The sequence below is a fragment of the Rhinopithecus bieti genome, unplaced genomic scaffold (assembly GCF_001698545.2).
Source record: "Rhinopithecus bieti isolate Rb0 unplaced genomic scaffold, ASM169854v2 scaffold_2735, whole genome shotgun sequence".
Taxonomy (NCBI): Eukaryota; Metazoa; Chordata; class Mammalia; order Primates; family Cercopithecidae; genus Rhinopithecus; species Rhinopithecus bieti.
In genome coordinates, this window is record NW_016804150.1 from 1,070,419 (window position 1) to 1,076,862 (window position 6,444).

The window sequence follows — 6,444 nt, forward strand, 5'->3', positions numbered from 1 at the left end:
ATAAATGATGAATTGATGGGTGCTGACGAGTTGATGGGTGCAGCACACCAACATGGCATAAGTATACATATGTAACAAACCTGCACGTTATGCACATGTACCCTAGAACTTAAAGTATAATAAAAAAAAAATAAAAAAAATAAAATAAAATAAAATAAAATAAAATAAAAAAAAAGAAAGTAGAATTTAGGAGCAAGTTCAACATATTATTGGCTCAGTAAAACTACGGACATAGTACTTGATTGTCTTTCACAGTCATTATGTATTTATAAATGAGTAAATATATTTGTAGTATACATACTCAGCAACTGCAGGGATACTCATATTGACTCCCTGATCTATGTTTGGAATGCAGGGAATATTTTAAGATATAACTTAGTATTTTAATATCTAAGAGTAGAAATTAGATGGTAAGAAGTAATGAAAAAAATTAAGAAAGATCTATAACTATGTAGATATAGATATACATATATTCCTGACCACTGATGATTAAGATACTTCATGAATTACTATGTGGTTTATCCTAAAAGTTAATAACCCTGATCAGTTAAGGTCCTAGCTTAAGGCAATAAAATATGGAATGGGTAGTGAAAGAAGGAAAATACAAATATCAATGACAGCATCATCAACAGTTATAAAAATGAAAACTATAGCAGTTGAGCACATTGTCTTCAATATCTAGTTCTGGCAGAAGCACTGTGGGCAAGGAAAGGAAATGCACATCCATATCAGAAACAGTTTTTCCCTGTAATACATACATATTTAACCAATTCCCTATATTAACTTATCTCTGCTGATATAACTAGTATATTTTCTGTTTTATGGACAGATTTCTATTAACCTTTCACTTAATTTCAAACGTTAATGATCCTTGCACTAATTAAGGTTTATCAGTGATTATTTAATAGTGATTTCCAAATTAAGTCATGAAAAATTTTGCTCATTGAACTTTTATGACAAATGACTTTCTCATCAACATCAGTTAATTTGTTCTGTTAATTTATTCTGAAACACAGTAGATAAAGAAAATCAAATATGTTTACTTTTCAATAGCTTATTTTCAGAATAAATAGCTGGTACTCTAGTTACCTCCAATGAGAAGTGATTATTTTCCCTTTCGTAGAGCATTATTATAAACTCATAGATTTTTATCTAATCAATGTGATTACCTACTTGGATTTCTTCCTTTTTTATCTTCAAATTTCCCTGTCATTTGCCAAATGGAAGCACCTTTATTGTCATGGTTAATACTGAGTGTCAATTTGATTTAATTGAGGGATGTAAAGTATTAATCCTGGGTGTGTCTGTGTGGGTGTTGCCAAAAGAGATTAACATTTGAGTCAGTGGGCTCAGTAAGGAAGATCTACCCTTAATCTGGTGGGCACAATCTCTTCAGCTTCCAGCTAATATAAAGCAGGCAGAAAATCACTAAAAGGAGAGATGGACCTAGGCTTCCAGCCTACCTCTTTCTCCTGTGCTGGATTCTTCCTTCTTTCAAATATGGGACTCCAAGTTTGTCAGCTTTGGGGCTCAAACTGGCTCTCCTTGCTCCTCAGCTTGCAGGCAGCCTATAGTGGGACATTGTGGTCATGTAAGTTAATACTTAATATGCTGTTATATATGTGTGTGTGTGTGTGTGTGTGTGTGGTGTGTGTGTGTGGTGTGTGTGTACATATATCTCCTATCAGTTCTGTTCTCTAAGAGAACCCTGACTCTAGTACATTCATACTGGTTTCTTTGTGTTTTTGGTATGACCCATTGTTTATGATACCTCCCTTACTTTTTGAAACTAAATGTTATCAGCGTTCATCTCATATTTCCTTCCACAGATCCAGAAATAGTTATTTATTCAAAGAGCCTTGGTACCTAAATCTCTTAATAGTGAGATATACTGATTAGAAACAACAACCTGAGGCAAACTTATTGCTATTGTATTGGCATTGTTTCTAGGTCTTCGAAGTGGAGAGAATGATGGCATGTATTTTAAAGCATATTCTGTACTGATATTTTTTAGTGTTTAGTTTCTTTGGTTTTATTATTATACATTTTCCTCTGAATTTGCACTTTGTTTTACTTTTATTTTAGGTTTGGGGGTAAACTCATGTCTTGGGGGTTTGTTGTACAGATTATTTTGTCACTCAGGTACTAAGCCTCGTACTCAATAGTTATTTTTTCTGCTCCTTTCCCTCCTCTCGCACTCCATTGTCAAGGAGGCCCTAGTGTTCATTATTCCCTTCTTTGTGTTCATAAATTCTCATCATTTAGCCCCAACTTATAAGTGAGAACATGAGGCATTTGGTTTTATGTTCCTGTGTTAGTTTGCTAAGGATAATGGCCTCCAGTTCCCTCTATATCCCCACAAAAGACATGATCTCATTCTTGTTTGTGGCAATGTAGTATTTTATGGTATATATGTACCACATTTTCTTTGTTAAATTTGTCATTGATCAGCATTTAGGTTGATTCCATGTCTCTGCTATTGTGCATACTGCTGCAATGAACATTTGCTTGCATGTGTCTTTATGGTAGAATGATTTATATTCCCCTGGGTATATAGCCAGTAATGGGATTACTGGGTCAAGTGGTAGTTCTGTTTTTGCTCTTTGAGGAACCACCATACTGCTTTTCATAATGGTTGAACTGATTTACACTCTCACCAACAATGTATAAATGCTCCCTTTTCTCCACAACCTCACCAGCATCTGCTATTTTTTGACTTCTTAATAATAATAATTCTGACTGGTGAAAGATGGTATCTCCTTGTGGTTTTGATTTGCATTTGTCAAATGATCAGTGATATTGAGCATTTTTCACATGCCTGTATGTCTTCTTTTGAAATTGTCTGTTCATATCCTTTGTCTACTTTTTAATGGGGTTGCTTTTTTATTTTAAATTTGTTTATCATGGGTCCTAGATATTAGACCTTTTTTAGATGCATAGTTTGCAAATAGTTGCAAATATTTTTCCCATTCTATAGATTGTCTGTTCATTCTGGTGATCTTTTGATGTGCAGAAGCTCTTAAATTTAATTACATCCCCCATGTGTCAATTTTGTTTTGTTGTGATTGCTTTTGGCATCTGAGTCATTAAACTTTTCCTGTTCCTGTGTTCAGGATGGTATTCTCTATATTGTCTTCAGAGATTTTTATAGTTTTGGGTTTTAAATTTAAGCCTCTAATCCATTTTAAGTTAATTTTTGTGTATAGTGTAGAGAAGTGGTCCAGTTTCAATCTTCTGTATATGGCTAGCCAATTATCCCAGCACCATTTGTTGAATGGGGGAAGTCCTTTCTCCATTGCTTGTTTGTGTCAGCTTTGTTGAAAATCAGATGGCTGTAGGTGGGCAGTCTTATTTCTGGACTCTCTAATCTGTTCCACTGGTCTATGTGTCTTTTTGTACCAGTACCATGCTGTTTTGTTTACTCTAGCCCTGTGGTATAATTTGAAGTTGGGTAGTATGATGCCTCAGCTTTGTTCTTTCTGTTTACTATTGCCTCCTTCAGCTAATAAACAACTTCACCACAGTTTCAGGATACAAAATCAGTGTACGAAAATTACTAGCATTCCTATATATCAACAACAGCCAAGCCAAGAGCCAAATCAGGAGTGAAACCACATTTACAGTTGCCACAAAAATAGTAAAATACATAGGAGAACAGCTAATCACTGAGGTGAAAGATCTCTACAATCAGAATTACTAAATACTGCTCAAAAAAATCAGAGATGACACAAACAAATGGAAAAGCATCCTATGCTCATGAATAGGAAGAATCAATATCATTAAAATGGCCATATTGCCCATAGCTATTTATAGGTTCAATGTTATTCTTATGAAACTACCAATAGCATTCTTCACAGAACTAGAAAAAACTGATTTAAAATTCATATGAAACTAAATCTTCTCAGTTACATTAAAAGCTACTGAAAGTGAACTACTTACTTATTTGCTTTATATATATTCATACATTCATAATTATGTCATAAATATATGTGTGTATACATGTATATGTATATTTGTGTGTGTGTGTGTATATATATACACACGTATGGATGTATGTCTGTGTGTGTATTGACACTAACAATTAGATATCTAAATAAACTTTAGTGTTTTTTAGCTCTGTTTTTCCTTGGAATTTATTCCCCTATGGTTATAAATTCAAATGCTGTGTTTTAAAGTACCTTAAAGTAATTGGCATGTTAACAACTCTGTAGGGAATTATTTATTGAAGCTTGTTTTTAATGATTATGGCTAATATTTTATCAAATTTTACTTTGGATAATATGTAGAATAGTTGAAGCTGCATAGCAAGTGGTATATTCATAGAGGTGTTATTTCTATGTGAACACTTTCAATAACTTTTCCTTTCTCCCTTTGGGAAAATATTTTTGTTAGTTTTAATTTGATCTCTTTAGTGTGTCTTTTTGTATTATAAATGTATTTTTTCTGTTTTGTTACCTACAAAATAGCATACACGATATATGGATATATGTCTTTTTTATATTTTAAACTTAATAACTCCTGGAGTTATTATAGATCACCTGGAGAGTGATATAGAGATCATACCACACCGTTTATAACTGCGTTGTATTTCAATATGTGGATATAATATGGTTTATTCAATCAGTTTCTTACTGATGGACTTTGTGCAATTTCCAGTCTTTTCTAATTACAAAACAATGCCACACTTAATAACCTTATAAGTAACTCATTTATTATCTTAAGGCACTTCTTAACTCATCATTATGACCCGTAATTGAAGGATACATTACCTGAAAAAATAATTATATTCACTAGGACAGTACTTGGATTGTGTATTCATTTTCTATTATTATATAACAAGTTATCAAAAACGTTGCAGTTTAAAAGAACATCTGTTTATTTTCTAATGGTTTTATAGATTATTAATATAAGCAAGGAGTGTCTGGGCTCCCTGCTTGGAGTGCAACAAGTCTGAGATTAATTTGCCAATGATGTATTCCTTTCTGAATGTCTAGGGCAGAATCTGCTTCCAACCCTATTCAGGTTAGGGGTACAATTCAGGGCACTGAAATTCTAATGTCCTTGTTGCCTATGATCAAGGAGCCACTCTCAGCCTCTAAAATTTGCCCACATTTCTAGGCAGGTCCCTTTATCCTTATAAGTCAGCAAACGAGACGTTCCCTTGCATCAAATCCTTCTCATGCTTCAAATATTCTCCAGAGAATGTCCCAGTCTCTTTTAACAATTCATTTCAGTACCTCTACCACACAGAAGATAATCTCCTTATCTTAAGGTCATCTGATTTAGAAACTTAATTACATTTTCAAAATTCCTTCACAGAAGTACCTAGGTTATTGACTGATTAAATAACTAGGAAGAGCATTTATACCCAGGGATAGGAATAATGGAGCTTATCATAAAATTCTCCCTACCACAGACTACTTTAAAGAAGTTTGAGTTGCTAATAACAATTGGATTCATTTCCTGGAACATATTTTGAAACAGTTTATGTTAGAGATATGGTCAGAAAGGCAAACTTAAAATATGCCAAGGAACGTGAATGAAGAATTTTGCTAGAGTCATCGCAGATTGAATGAGATTCCAGGTAACACTAAAGATGAGAGTTTGGGCTATGGAGTGAAGAAAGCGTAGATTTAAGAAGAAAAATTATTAGCAATAACAAGAAGCCTAGAGAAGAATTGGTTTTGACCTTTACCAAAACCAAGTTTTGAAGGAGTGGTGGATAGTTCCCACTTTACCTTTTAAAAGATTGATAAAGGGAAACTGGAACTTCTAAATGAACCATTCCAAAAGAGTGACTGGTATATCTTTCCTTCTGCTTATGTAGACCTCAGTTATATTTTATTACAGGCCTCATGCACCTTCTCGTCTTGAAGTCTTATTTTGGTAATCCTGTTCTATGATGTAATCTCAACTCTGAATTACAGTAACAATTCTGTATAAATCTCATTTGTTTTATAAACTTTTGGGTTTTCAAAGGATGGTTAGTATGCAATGTTAAAGAGAAACATTATATGTATTTTATTTATTTGGTCAGGTGAATTTTGCTCCCATACTACAGAAAACATTCTTCTCTTTTTTTATATAAGCCATAGAACATATCAAAAGTTTGCACTCATAGTACATAGTTCGACGTATATGCTAAAAATAGTATTTTCAAGCTATTGTAAATTTCTCATTTGTTAGTTTCACAATTCCAGTCTCATAGATTTTTTTTTATTTTACATAGTGTTTTCAAACATATATTTTTATTTTATAATTATACGGTTCCCCTTATTTTTGTCTGCTGTATAAATTTACTTATTAAAATAATTTCATAATCTTTTTTTTTTTCCATTATACTTTAAGTTCTAGGGTACATGTGCATAACGTGCAGGTTTGTTACATATGTATACTTATGCCATGTTGGTGTGCTGCACCCATCAACTCGTCAGCACCCATCAA